The 15,837-nt window shown below is 39.0% G+C and overlaps 1 protein-coding gene and 1 pseudogene across 7 annotated transcripts in view; both read left to right on the plus strand.

The window, feature by feature from the left end:
• Positions 1 to 8,455, plus strand: part of LOC137234457 (tyrosine-protein phosphatase 69D-like) — an 87,545-nt pseudogene extending 79,090 nt beyond the window's left edge.
• Positions 1 to 15,837, plus strand: part of anne (anne boleyn) — a 1,549,371-nt gene that overhangs the window by 618,180 nt on the left and 915,354 nt on the right. The gene's annotated exons all lie outside the window — the stretch shown is intronic.

Raw genomic sequence — 15,837 nt, forward strand, 5'->3', positions numbered from 1 at the left:
CAAAGAACTGTCAGCGGCGGGCCTGAATAGGAACGTGCTGCAAGCACAACTCAAAAACCTGATTTTTAAAATATGTATAACATGATGTTACATCTTTGCCACAGAAAGCATCGCACCAATCAATGCTTGACAAAATTTCATTAAAAATGGATACGTCACAAGCGCTAGAGTTAAATTTTATACCAGCCTTAGGAGTAACGTCGGCAAAATCATAAAACTCCAACTACAGAGAAGGAGGAACGTGATGCTTATCGGTTTGGGGGATTGGTGTAATGCATTTCGACAAAGTGTAATGAACATTATTAGAAATGAATACCAAATCTAGAATTCTATTTAAACAATTATAGAAATGATTACTTTGAACTAATTCAGGGCTTTAAATATTATCGATAAAGTGAATTTCGGCTGAAGAGTTCACATTAGTGCATCCGTGTTATCAATTCGGAACCAATTTAAATGGCATAAATAAAATCCCCGGTGACACAAAGATGGTTGTCACCAACAATATTTGATGCTAATGAAACAAAGTTGTCAGCATGTGCAAAGTATAAACCATCTGCACTATTCGGTGGAATATACGAGGAACAAACATGCAAGATATCAGACGAATTATGCACACGTACGCATAGCTGGTCAATGATTGTATCCGAGTTGGTGAGTGTTGACAATGCCGCCCGGAATTATCTCCGAACAGCAATAAAAACGTCACCGCCTTGGAGGCAATCAGTTTTAACAGGCTCGCGGTCTTTACGAAATACGTCATAAAGATTAGGATAAAAAATTTCGCTATCAAAGAAGTTATCATTCAGCCAAGATTCCACAAACACGAATATATCGTAATCTAAGTCAAAAATATACATATATATATACAGCCGAACATTTGGTCCGAAGGCCAGACATAGTTTGAAAGTATATTTTTATGCTTTCTTTAGCCGAATTTGACACAGCTACATTATCAGGAGGCCGCCTGTTTCGCACGAAAGGAACCAAAAAGTCGTACTGTGACATTAGCTGGCCAGAGTTCTGATTTAAAAAGGGTGTCAGAAACTGTGATTGGAACGCCAAGCTTGAAATTAATCCATTGAAGGGTTTTTTGATCAACACCTTTTTTTACCAATTTATAGCAAGTTAGTTGGCTTTTATGATGTAGTGTTCTTGACGAGCTCGGCTATCCCATTTGCATAGAAAGCAACAGTATTTTGTGTATCCACTTTGTAGACCACATAGCATTCCAACGACTTTATGATCGGCACATATTTTCCAATCATGTTCTTCGTATTTGATTAATTTGAGCAATTTTTGCATTATCTCATACGCTTCATTCGTATTTACTGCATGCGCGATCGGGATAGATGGCTTTTGGTTGCCGATATGCAATAGTACGGCCTTTAAACATAATTTATTGCCGTCTATGAACAATTGCCACTCTTTTGAATCATATGGTTCACCAAACTGTTTGAATAGACCAGCAATGTCTTTGCAGTAACAAACGCTGTCCTCTTTCGTATACTTACTTACTTAATTGGCGATTAACCGTCTAAACGGTTATGGCCGTCCAACAAGGCGCGCCAGTCGCTCCTTCGCTCCGCCAACCGGCGCCACTTGGTCACACCTACATCAAGAAAGTGTTTCTATCGGAACCCGCCTATGGAAGCAGAGGTAGAGGGCGGCCCCCACTCCGTTGGAAGGACCAGGTGGAAAACGATTTAAACTCCCTTGGTGTGATCAATTGGCGCCGGTTGGCGGAGCGAAGGAGCGACTGGCGCGCCTTGTTGGACGGCCATAACCGTTTAGACGGTTAAGCGCCAATTAAGTAAGTAAGTAAGTTGGCTTTTATCAAGAGCAGCATGTAGAGCAACGCAATCTATGTTGTTTTCTTCGGTTAAGGTGTGCATAAATGATAATATTTGAAACCATTTAATTCTCCTCACGACGTCACGTCGCACAACATCCAAATCTACTTTTAAGCTTTTACCAACAACAATTGTTTATTTTGGTTGATTGTTTTATTTTACTGAGTGTTCTTCTTCTAATTTTTGTTTTTGTATTTGTCCACAGTGATCCACTCAAAATTGCCTTCTGACGTACTCGTAGAGGCTTTCACTGGGGTGACGTCAGCAGTATCGTTAGCAGATACATCAAGTAAAGGTGTCTAAGTTCGGGTGCAACCGAACATTATATACTCAGCGTGAGCTTCCGTTGTATATTTCATTTTAGATAAATTACTTCTCTACATAACACGTGGCACCACCCGTTTAAAAGAAAATGCCTCCCCATTTCCTCTTACAGTAAAACTTAATAAGCGAAATATCATTGATTCAAAACTATTTTTTGCTAAGTTATAGCTTATTATTCTAGTCTACGACCCTTCTAAACTTGTGTTATATCTAAGTTGCCGTGGTCTTTAACCGATCCCGTCCATTTTTACTAGAAATATTATCTGCTTTAAGGAAAATATGTGTACACAATTTCATTACCATGTGTTAATTTTTCTTCGAGTTATGGCTCCCGAAGCATAGAAAATTGCTTAGCCATAAAAGGGGCGGTGCCACACCCATTTTAAAAAGTTAAGTGTTTTCCAATTTAATGTTATAATTCAATTCGATTTTACCCACTTCTCACCGTTCGCACACTGCTGCTCCTCCGCTTACCACTCCTATGCCTGGATCAGTGGTACTGACAGCCAATAATGCAAAATCTTCGACATCAACAACTCTTGCTACGCCCATGTCTCCTTATGTATGCGTCTGTTGTTCTGTCCCCATCTGATACCACCAGCGTTTATGCTCGTGCACAATCTACTGTAGCTAGTAATGCAGTTGCTGCTCACGCCAATGCTTTTGCTGACAATTCTGCTATCGCCAACACCAATAACGCTGCCGCTAACCCCGTCAACGCAATGCGTGTATCAAAAAAGAACGCAAATCAGTCAAAAAAATATATAAATAGCAAACCACGTAGCGTAGTTGTAGGCCCAAATACAAGTTGTGGGCTTGATGTTGCTGTTCAACTCAAATGGTTTCATGTGAGCTCATTCAAGCCTTCTGCTCAGTCAACTGATATATCTGCTTATATAACCAAGCAAGCTAATATACAGTCAAAATTCATTTCATGCCATAAATTAGTCAGAAGGATGTGGCGATAGAATCGATAAGTAGAGTCAACTTTAAAATCGGACTTCCATCGGCTGATGCGGACAAAATGCTGGACCCAGAGCTTTGGCCGACGAATGTCAAAATTCGGCCGTTCGAGTTTTTTCAAAAACCAGTCTCACCTGTGGCAGAGCAATAAGTGAGACAGCTGTTCTTAACACTACTTCTTTCTTGGATACTCATAAGTCTAATTTAAATTATATGTCTAATTTAACTGACTCTTTTTTTAATATTTTTTATCAAAACGTTAGGGGGTTGAACACTAAACTAACGGTTACTTTTCTCAAGAGTCATGGTACTTATTATGACGTGTTTGTGTTTACTGAGATATGGTTGAAGCGAACTGTTTTTAACTCCGAAATATTATCCGAATCGCTTGAGATTTTCAGAAAAGACCGACTGGACAGAATTGGTGGTGGCGTGCTGATTGCCGTTCACACCAGTTTTCTGCAGAGGAAGTGCATTTTGCTGACTCTGTTGATATCGAGTTTCTTTGCATGCATGTGAAATTCTTCACAACGTTTAAATATTTTATTGCCACCTATATACCACCCCAATCGGATATTTCCATTTATTTGAGATATTCCTCTTTAGTGAAATCAGTTGTTTCTATGGCTAGTTCCTCTAATTCTATCTTATTGCTTGGCGACTTTAATCTACCTTGCGCGTCTTGGTGTTTTGTCGATGCGTTAATGGTCCCTACTTCTTCACGGGATATATTCTTTCAGTTCTTAAATGAGCTTGCGGATGCAGGACTTTATCAATTAAACAATGTGCGTAACAAATACGGGAAATGTCTAGATTTGATATTCACAGACGACACCTTGAATTGCTCCGTTCATAGATGTGATCCATTTGTATTGCCTGAAGATGTTTATCATCCAGCTCTTGCTCTTTATTTATTTATTTAATCGTATAGGCTTCCTAGTCAAATTCAGAAGGTCGTGAGAGAGACATCTCGACGGTTTTTGTTCAAGAAAGCTAATTGGTCTGCGCTAATCAGTGAATTGTCAAAAATAACCTGGCCCGATTACACCGGTAATATTGAGGAAAGGTCATGTCACATTAGCAATGTACTCTTCGTCTTACTTCATAAATGCATACCGCTAGCATATATCATAAATGCATACCGCTAGCAAATATCTCTACAGCTACTTCTCTCAATTGCATGGAGCACTAAAGAGCTCAAACGTCTTAAAAATCGTAAGACGCGCGTTTAAGCGATACAAACATTCAGGAGCCAGGACTGCCTATGCTACTTATGCTGTTTTACGTCATAAGTACAACTCGTTAAACAGGAGTTGCTATAAAGTTTATATTGATAGGATTAAAAATCAAATTTTGTGCAAACCTAAATCATTTTACAGCTTCGTTAACTCAAAAAGAAAAATTAAAGGACTTCCTTCTACCATGAAGTTTAACGATATTATTTCTAACGACAATTCCGTTATTGCTAATATGTTTACTGATTTCTTCCAATCAAATTACTCTAATACATCTGATTCGGTGCCTTCGCATTACCCATTTAGACTGTATCTGCTGAATTCAGTGTCCGTCCCTAGTATTTGCGCGGAGGATGTTTTATGGCATCTAGAAAAACAGAAGGTTGCCTATTTTGCCGGACCTGACCAAATTCCATCAGTTGTGCTTAAAACATGTGCTCTATACCTTTATAAACCTTTAACTTCTCTGTTTAACGCTTCCGTGAAACAAGGGAGGGATGTTTCCCAGGCAGTGGAAGGAGTCTTTTATAATTTCTCTCTATAAAAGTGGTAGCAGATCCTGTGTCAGAAATTATAGGGGGATTGCCAAAATGAGTGTTGTTCCAAAGATTTTCGAGTCAATAATCACTAAGCAACTAGCGCATAGTGTATCTTCGGTGATTGACTTGTCACAACATGGCTTTTATAAGGGGATATCGACTAATTTGCTCGAGTTCACAACCCTTGTATCCAACAGCTTCAAGTTTAATTGTGAATCTGATGTAATTTACACTGATTTTAGCAAGGCTTTTGATAAAGTCTCTCATAGCTTACTCTTGTACAAACTTGGTCAACTGGGCTTTCCACCTTTGTTTCTTTCTTGGATCTCTTCTTATTTATATGGAAGAAAGCAAACCGTTATATTTAAAAATAGTTGGTCTCATTTTGTTAATGTCACTTCTGGTGTTCCGCAAGGTAGTCAACTTGGTGCAGTGTTATTCCTACTTTTCATTAACGACCTACCAAGTGTTTTGAAGCACTGCAAGCTATTGATGTATGCGGATGACGTCAAACTTATTATGCCTATCAGCTCACCAGATTGTAGAGCACTTCTTCAGTCAGATCTAAATAACCTAGTTGAATGGTGCAAAGCGAACATCATGTCATTAAACCTATCTAAATGCAATTTCATGTGTTTTATACGTAAGCCCTTTCATCCCCATGCTTACGTGCTTGGTAATTACATTATTGTAACGAGTTTAGTGCAATTCCGCTTATTTGCAACCTTCTATTAACGTTCGTATCGCTAAACTGTTGAATAGATAACTCCAATATTCAATAATGCAAAATGGTCTTTATTAGATTACTTCACAATAACAGTTATACTACGCAACCAATAGCGCGGTTAAATCAAACTGATTCCTGCTTACTCAGCTTTAATTCCTTTTGTACCCTGTGATATCTCGTTCGCATACTTCGAGGCGTATCTTCTTCTAGAATTTACTACTTGCTTACCAGCTATAAACTACAGATCGTGTATATGTGAGTGATACTTGCACAAATGATTGCCTACTTTTGTAAGTATCTCAGATGAATGTGCTTGTGCGTTTCTCCCTGCTGCGTATACGTACATATGTGTAGACATAATGATTGATTCGTTTATGTAGATACAAGTGACTGCTTGTTTTATTGTTGTTGTGGCTTTATTTACTTAGTATCAGATTAGTGATGTGAGTATCACTAAGGCCCGTATTATGTATGTCACCGTGAATGTTCGCATCACATTCACTCACATTCACCCAGAATTTGTATTTTATAACTTCTTACGTATTCGCGTTTGTCCTCTTACGTAGTCACTACGTATTCACTGAGATTGTCAAGCCTAATACGTAGCCAGTATAGCCACTTATTACTTTTGTTATTTCGGAAAATTTTGCGTTGCAATTTTTTCGGAAGAACATCGTTTTAACGAGCTGACAATATTGCAGGTGTAAATCAATAGATTTTAATACTGTTGTTAAGTGAAGTGTTTATTATTTCATTAATTGAAAAAAAAAAAACAACAATTGATTGAAAAACATTAATTGAATAATGAAATAAAACAAACATGTGCCTGACAAAATGTTATACAAAATAAATGGAAAAGTGTTTTGAATCATTCACAAATCGGTTTTATGGCTATGTTCATATCTTCTTCCCAGCTTCTTTTAGATTTGTGGTGGTGCTTTCGAGTGTTGTGTACCATTTGCTGGTAATTGTAATTTTTTTTTTTTGGCAACAATCCTCTACGGATGGAAAATGTGTTGCTGGCTGTAAAAACCGAGCCATTGTAATAGTAGTAACACAACAATTGCCAAAGATAATAAACATCCTCGCAATAACCGATTCGTTGGGGCTGAATTTTTGACCCCAAGTCTGAAGGTAAAATTCTGATGCAAGAAGCCTTCATCGACTGGGGTGACGCGTTTCCATTCTTCTTTTGCTATGCCTTAATACACGTTTTTAATAATAGGGTTCATTGAGCTGCATCTAGCAGTTCGCTTAGATGCTCCATTTGGAAGCCATTTAGCTGCTTGGTAAGCACCCCATTTCCTTCTTTAGAGGCCTGCACTTACTCCAGTGAGAGTAGTGTAGGTCGGGAGTCTATATTGGCAACGGCTAACACAAAATCGCTCGGTTAATTGCTTTATACTTCGTTAGCAGCTTTGATTTTATCTTTTCACCAAGTGCGAGTGGCATGCTGGGGTTCTTCATTTTTCTAATAACGTAAGCATTTCAGTAGCGACGACATTAAAAAGCCCGAAAAAGCTACGTTACTTCTAGAAGTTCCAGCCAAATGTTTCCTCTCTTGTTGTCCTTCCACAACGTTACCAAAAACATTCAAATGAATAACATTTAAAAAAAATATATATCTGTTAATTATTTTTTGTTATGAAAAAAAAGATAATAAAAAATAAAGGTAATTCTATACGACAGCATGACACTGCGTCCAAAAATATCGAAATAAAAATTGTATCTCTCTCCGGAGATATTTGCAGTTAAATTTGGCGATTTTCATGTGATTGTTGTAATGTTGGAGTACCCACAAAAAAAAATTGTGAACATAAGTGTTTTGTGCGGATATTGTTTTGGGCTCCAAACCGGTGTTGGACCCACCCAGGGTAATTTTTTATAATTGCAGCCGAAGGCCGCCAATGCAGCAAGGTGTTCTGCGCAAAAATACTGTGGATCCCACCCCCGGTTTCGGAGGGACCCGTGGGTAATTTTTCGGGTTTTCGTTAATATCTTTTGAACGACCTTAAATTTTCGGGGGACGCGTATTAGCAGTGTCATGCTTTCGTATAGAATTACCAAAATAAAAATGTGAGAATTCAAATTTTTTTTTTTTTGCCTCACCGGGTTTACCTGGTAATATTTTTGTCATGATCAAAAGTACTCCAAATTTATACACTTAAATGCTGAGTGGGATATAAGCTGAAGTTTTTGCCGATATACATAATTTATAAAATTTTTTCAAGATTTTGTGTTCGAACTTCATTATAAAATTGCTTCAAGTTGTATGTCGGGGTTCATTCTGGATAAGTAAGAGTTTAAAATGTAACAGGTATTCAGATTGAAGTTGAGTGAGTGTTTCGCGTCTCCCTTCTGTTTTCCTTCTCTGCGAGTTCAGGTTATTTAACTTTAAGAACGGGGTTCGCTGGACAATTCTGGCATAGAGTTCCAGGGCCGACATTAAATTTCATCAAAGGCATGTGCATCATGGACAATGATGGTGTCTTGACCGGACGCAGCGCTCGGACAAGTATTTAGTTCAACCAAAATGAAATGAAAAGAAAATTGCAGTATTAATATTTAATATTAATAGTTACTTTATTTTCAAGTATTCGGTCAAATTCAATAATTAATATATATATATATATATGTATGTATTTAACAGATTACCTCTAATTGCTGGATCTGGCTGGAACACGTCTCGCTGCGTTGAAGTTTTAAAACAAGTGCCCGAATGCAGGATTTGATCTTGCCAATTTTACCGGTCGAACTGTTTATTTCTTCCAGCGATGATTTAACATAGCTAGCATAAAGTTCGACCGCTAATGTTAACTAAACAAATTACGAGGGCGACCGGCGAAGTTTAAAAGTTTTAGCTATAGGCCTAAACAGATGGCAATCGCCTTTTGGCCAAGTACTATGACAAAAACGTCCTCCCAACTGTGAAAGAACAAAAAGCTTTTGAAAAGAATCTTTTCAATAAAACACATCGTTCCAATACGGAAATTAATATGTTGGATGGCTCAACCTGCGTCTATAAGAGTAATGTGGATTTATGTCTTATCTATGTCATGGGAAGCGCCTATGAGAATGAATTAATATACTCTCGGTGTTGAATTACCTTGATGATACGATAAGCTTGACTGTGAAAAAACGTTTGGTATTGGAAAATTTGCAAATTATTATGTTGGCATTTGATGAGATCTGTGATGGTGGGTAAGTGGGAGGTGTGTTTTGTACGTTGTGAAATAGTTCAAGAGCTGACGTGGTTACATAATTTTTATTCAGACTAGATATTAGGCTAAATCAAAGTGTAACAGTTCTTTATAGAGGTTCTTTGTTATATTAAGTTAATACTGTAACGTTTTTTTTTTGAGACTTTTAACGTGATGTATCTATGGTAACGCAAACAACTCATGAAAGCACAGGGGTAAGCTTGCAGCATATCTGATCTTTAAACTAAAAACTGCAACGAAATGCTTAGCATGTAGTTCTCGTTGGGTTTAACCATGCTGACACTCCACGCAAATAGGGAGTCACCACCGCGTAACTTGTAATTCTTCGATAATACGGTCTTCAAAAATTGTACCACGACAAATGGCTGCTAAAACCACAACATTGTTTTAGGTAGCAAAGAGGTTCTTTTTTGCACTATCGAAAAAGCGAGTACTTTGCCTAGGCAAACGAGGCTGTGAACTGATTTGTGCGACCGATCACAAATTTTCGTCAATATCCTCTAACGGAAGTCCAAGGAAACTTGCTGTTTCAACAGGGGTGGGCCATAATTAGAGCGGTGTTAGAGGCGTTGTTTCCACAATACAATTGAAGAGATGGTTGGTGTCATGGTAGAAACAGGACATATGTTTGGTATGTCGGAGTTGATTCTGGATAGGTAGGAGTTTAACCTGTTACAGCATCCAGATCGAGGTTGAGCTAGAGTGACTCGCGTTTCCATTGGGAGTGTGCGTTCCTCTTCTGCAAGTTTTGGGTATTGTTCTTCGAGTACTGGATTCACCGGGCAATTCCTGGCATAGATGTCCAACGCCTGTTTGTGCAGCTCACTGAGGACCTACTTGTGTCTTTTGGCTTCATACGGCTGTGTTTTCAGATGCCGTATTTCCTCATAATGCTTACGGAGTTGAGTTCTTAAGCCCCTCGACGGTATTGGCTCATCAATCAGATGTCTGTTGGGCTGCCCATGTTTCTGGGTATTCAACTGGAACTGTTTGGTTAGCATCTCATTTCCCTCCCTGATGGGGAGTATTCTCGCCTCATTATGCAAATGGTGTTCCGGGACAGAGGACAACCCGAGGCGGTTCTGAAGGCAGTATTTTGGCAGGCCTGTAGCCTCTTCCACTGAGTAGTCTTTAGGCTTGGCGACCACATCGGGGACGCGTAGCATGCTATCGGCTGGCCAATTGCTTTGTAAGTGGTAATGAGCGTTTTTTATCTTTACCCCAAGTGACGCCGGCAAGAGATTTGAGGAGTTTATTACGGCTATGGATTTGAGGAATAATTGCGGTTGCTTGCTCTCCAAAATTTAAGTGCTGATCGAACGTCACACCCAGGAATTTTGGGTGTAAGACAGACGGTAGCGTGACGCCATTGACGTGGATGTTCAATATGGTCAACATTTGGCGCATCCATGTTATAAATAAAGTCGCCGATGATTTGGTCGGTGACAATGTCAGGGTGTGCGAAGCGAAATAACTGGAGAGATCAGGAGATAGTTGTTTATTTTATTACCTATCTCATCGATGGGTGGCCCGGGACCTGTAGCCATTATCGTGCAGTCAGTGGCTTCGATATATAGAAGTTAAACAGAAGCGAGGATAGGACACCACCCTGTGGTACCCCTTGCCTAATTCTTCTGGGCTTAGATGTTGCGTACCTGAATTGTACCGATGCTTGTCGACGAGACATATTATTTGCGATACACCTTTGAGGCTCGAAATAATTCACTACGTTGTTCGAGAATCAGCAGAATCGCCGATTTATAAGAACATTTTAAAAAAGTAGCAAGGAGGTATAATTATTATAGTTATTAAAAAATCCACAATAGATTTTTTATTTCCCTATTACACAGAATTAGTTTTTGACATAAAACTAAGAAATTAAGGATCGTTTTAATAGGTTTTTTTTTCTTGACTCGAAAAAGGCAGGTTAAAAACTTTTCCTTGGTGAAAGTGTATGGGATTCCGGGGATACCCATAGCATTTTCGTGACGAATCATGCATAATTTTTCAAAAAAATCCACACAAAAAAATCAAATCCGGTTATTTATTTTATAAGTCCGCGGGTTCGAATCGACACAACAAAAATTGTTATTTTATAAGTCCGAAAATAAAATTTAAATCCAGACTTATATTTTTTATTAACAGAATAAAAGTACGACCCCATAACTAAGATACGGTTCATCAAAATGAAGGGAATTTTTTACAAATCCATTCTCGTAAATTTCTGGATTTGAAACCTGTAGGGACATTTTAAAATTTTTGCTTCTAGCACTACAAACTTGTTATCGAAAAAACATAACCAACTGTTGTTGTTGTTGCAGCGATAAAGAAAATCCCCGAAGGTTCCAGGGAGTGTTATCGATGGTGATGGTCCTTTACCGGATAAACATCCGGTATGTTCCGGTAACAAGCACCATTAAGGTACAAGCTCGACCATGTCGGGAACGATTTAATATGACCAGATTGAACCTTCTAGGCCATACCAACATTTTTTCTGAAGAACTTTTATAACAAAAGGAATAACTGCTCTGGTCCCTGGCTATAATTTGTATAGGTTTCGCTTATGTTTTTTTTATTCCTGTAAAATTTTTTGACGAAATATACATTGAACGAAGCTCTAAATACAACCTTCATGTCAAGGAAAATTTCAATCTTTTTTCCCCGAAATGCTAAGATTTTTACTCAAAAATAATAAAAAAAACGACAATGAAAAAACCAAACCTGTGCAAAGTTTCAATCAAACTTATGGCCATTCAAAGTCGTAATAAGGCCAATTGACCTTATGGCCGTTGACTTTATGCCACCACACCATCACTTTAATGCATTGTCATCGAGCCTTGATACGTGTGCAAAGTTTCAATCAAACTTATGGCTATTCAAAGTGGTAATAAGGCCAATTGACCTTATGGCCGTTGACCTTATGTCACCTCACCATAACACTAATGCATTGTCATCGAGCCTTGATACGTGTGCAAAGTTTCAATCAAACTTATGGCCATTCAAAGTGGTAATAGGGCCAATTGACCTTATGGCCGTTGAGCTTATGTCACCACACTTTCACATTAATGCATTGTCATCGGTCCTTGATACGTATGCAAAGTTTCAAATTAATCAGACTTCTTGAAACCGGTGAAAATTAAGCTCAAATATTCCGTTACATACATACATACATAGATAGATACAGGCCAAGCTAATAAAAACGTGTTAATTAATAAAAAAAAAGGGCTCCAGTATGCTCTTTCGTAGATATGCCATGCATCCACTGCTATCACTAATAAAGGAATGCGTTTTTCGCATTATGTGCAATGTTTCAAATCTATGGCCATTGGGATGGTCATCAATTGACCTTATGTCATCCCACCATCACATTGTAATCGAGCCTTGATACGTGTGCAAAGTTTCAACCAAACTTATGGCCATTCAAAATGGTAGTAAGGCCAATTGACCTTATGGCCGTTGACCTTATGTCACCACACCATCACATTAATACATTGTAATCGGTCCTTGATACGCGTGCAAAGTTTCAAATTAATCAGGGTTCTAGAAACCGGTGAAAATTAGGCTCAAAAATTCCGTTACATAGATACAGGCCAAGCTAATAAAAGCGTGTTAATAAAGAAATGCGTTTTTCGCATTATGTGCAAGGTTTCAAATCTATGGCCATTTGGGGTGGTCATAAGTTCAATTGACCTTATGTCCGTTAACTTTATGTCACCCCACCATCACATTATTGTATTGTCATCGAGCCTTGATACGTGTGCAAAGTTTCAATCAAACTTATGGCCATTCAAAGTGGAAATAAGGCCAATTGACCTTATGGCCATTGATCTTATGTCACTACACCATCACATTAATGCATTGTCATCGAGCCTTGATACATGTGCAAAGTTTCAATCAAACTTATGGCCATACAAAGTGGTAATAAGGCCAATTGAACATACGGCCGTTGACCTTATGTCACCACGCCATCACATTAATGCATTGTCATCGAGCCTCGATACGTGTGCAAAATTTCAATCAAACTTATGGCCATTCAAAGTGGTCATAAGGCCAATTGACCTTATGGCCGTTGACCTTATGTCGCCACACCATCACATTAATGCATTGTCATCGGTCCTTGATACGTATGCAAAGTTTCAAATTAATCAGACTTCTAGAAACCGGTGAAAATTAAGCTGAAAGATTCCATTACATAGATAGAGGCCAAGCTAATAAAAACGTGTTAATAAATAATAGTTTAAAAAACTAAAAAAGCACGCTTTTATAGCTAACCGAGCTAAAAAATAGAAAATAATTTTCAGTTAAAAAGAGTTTATATAACAGTACTAGAAGGTCAAACAATCATTTATAGTTAATCACCTCAAAAAAAAATTATAATAAAATTTAAGTTATTAACAGAACAATTTAATTCACAGTAAAAAGCGTGGGGTGCATTTGACTACATTTCATATCTTTCCCCTCAGATAGTTGCCAATAGAATGATTGTAACATTCAATATCAAGCACCCCACGCTTTTTAATGTGAATTAAATAGTTCTGTTAATAACTTAAATTTTATTTTGAGGTGATTAACTATAAATGATGTTTTGACCTTCTACTACTGTTATATAAACTCTTTTTAACTGAAAATTATTTTCTATATTTTAGTTCGGTTAGCTACTAAAGCGTGTTTTTTTAGTTTTTTAAACTATTATTTATTTTTAATTTTTTAGTTCAAGTAATTTTAAAAGTTTTAGTCGAGAGTGGTGAATCCTCGAAACGCCAGCGGTCCATGGATGAATCCAACCCCACGGCACCGAAAAGGGCCAAGACGCAGGGGGGCTGGACGCGGTCTTTCGCCGAAATTGCCAAGGTTCGGCAGATAATTGGCATTATAGACGAGAGCAGCGAAGATGGCAGGATCCCGAAACAACAGTGGAAGTGGATCGAGGCCGCGCTCGCTACGGTAGCCGTTAAGATTAAGAAAGACAACCCTGGCCCACCGCCATCTGACACCGATGCAATGTATTTCCAGGGCAATGTCAAGCTAATTGCGTGTGACGACGCCAGGTCGGTAAACCTCTATAGGGCCGCCGTCACGCTGATAGGGGTGGTATATCCGAGCGCGCGCTTCAAGGTAGTGGAGGCGCGTGATATCCCCTCAAGACCAAGGGCTAGAGCCTGGGTTCCAGTGACGCCAACGGACCCAGCTGACATCCTGGAGCTGCTCCAGGAGTACAACCCGCCACAAGTTTGGAAGTCAACCCGGATAAAACCGAGCTTGTCCTCTTCACGAGGAGGTACAAAGTACCAAATCTTACACCGCCAAGAATTGGGGGTACGTTCTTAGCGTTTAGCGATCAAGTCAAGTATTTGGGAGTCATTCTGGATAGGAAGCTATTATGGAGTGACCATATAGTGGAGCGATCCAAGAAGGCAGCGGCAGAGCTGTTCATCTGCAAGAGGGCAATTGGTACCTCCTGGGGATTCTCTCATAAGGTGACCTACTGGATTTACACAGCCATTGTGCACCCGATTCTTCTTTATGGTGCCTTGGTCTGATGGCCTGCACTAGCTAAAAGTACCTATCTTAAAATGCTTCAAAAGGTGCAACGAAGTTCGGAGCTCTGCATTACCGGGAATCTCGGCCCCACTCCGCATTCCGTTACATACATAAATGGATACATAGATATATAGATAGATACAGGCCAAGCTAATAAAAGCGTGTTAAAAAGGGCTCCAGTATGCTCTTTCGTAGATGTGCCATGCATCCCCTTCTATCATTAATAAAGGAATGCGTTCTTCGCATCATGTACAAGGTTTCAAATTTATGGCCATTTGGGGTGGTCATAAGTTCAATTGACCTTATGCCCGTTAACCTTATGTCACCCCACCATCACATTATTGCATTGTCATTGAGCCATAATACGTGCGCAAAGCTTCAATCAATCTTATGGCCATTCAAAGTGTTAATAAGGCCAACTGACCTTATGGCCGTTGACCTTATGTCACCACACCGTCACATTAATGCATTGTCATCGAGCCCTGATACGCGTGCAAAGTTTCAATCAAACTTATGGCCATTCAAAGTGGTAATAACACCAATTGACTTTATGGCCGTTGACCTTATTTCACCACACCATCACGTTAATGCATTGTCACCGAGCGGTGATACGTGTGCAAAGTTTCAATCAAACTTATGGCCATTCAAAGTGGTAATAAGGCAAATTGACCTTATGTCACCGCACCATCACATTAATGCATTGCCATCCAGTCGTGATACGTGTGCAAAGATTCAATCAAACTTTTGGCCATTCAAAGTGATAATAAGGCTAATTGACCTTATGGCCGTTGACCTTATGTAACCACACCATCACATTAATGCATTGTCATCGAGCCTTGATACGTGTGCAAAGTTTCAATCAAACTAATGGCCATTAAAAGTGGTAATATGTCACCGCACCATCACATTAATGCATTGTAATGGAGCCTTGATATGTGTGCAAAGTTTCAATCAAACTTATGGCTATTCAAAGTGATAATAACGCCAACTGACCTTATGGCCGTTGACCTTATGTCACCACGCCATCACATTAATGCATTGCCATCGAGCCTTGATACGTGTGCAAAGTTTCAATCAAACTTATGGCCATTCAAAGTGGTAATAAAGCCAATTGACCTTATGGCCGTTGACCTTATGTCACCGCACCATCAAATTAATGCATTTTCATCGAGTCTTGATACGTGTGCAAAGTTGCAATCAAACTTATAGCCATTCAAAGTGATAATAAGGCCAACTGACCTTATGGCCGTTGACCTTATGTCACCGCAGTGCCACATTAATGCATTGCCATCGGTCCTTGATACGTATGCAAAGTTTCAAATTAATCAGACTTCTAGAAACCGGGGAAAATTAAGCTAACAGATTCCGTTACATACAGGCCAAGCTAATAAAAGCGTGTTAAAAAGGGCTCCAGTATGGTCTTTCGTAGATGTG

The sequence above is a fragment of the Eurosta solidaginis genome, chromosome X (assembly GCF_040869045.1).
Source record: "Eurosta solidaginis isolate ZX-2024a chromosome X, ASM4086904v1, whole genome shotgun sequence".
Classification (NCBI taxonomy): domain Eukaryota; kingdom Metazoa; phylum Arthropoda; class Insecta; order Diptera; family Tephritidae; genus Eurosta; species Eurosta solidaginis.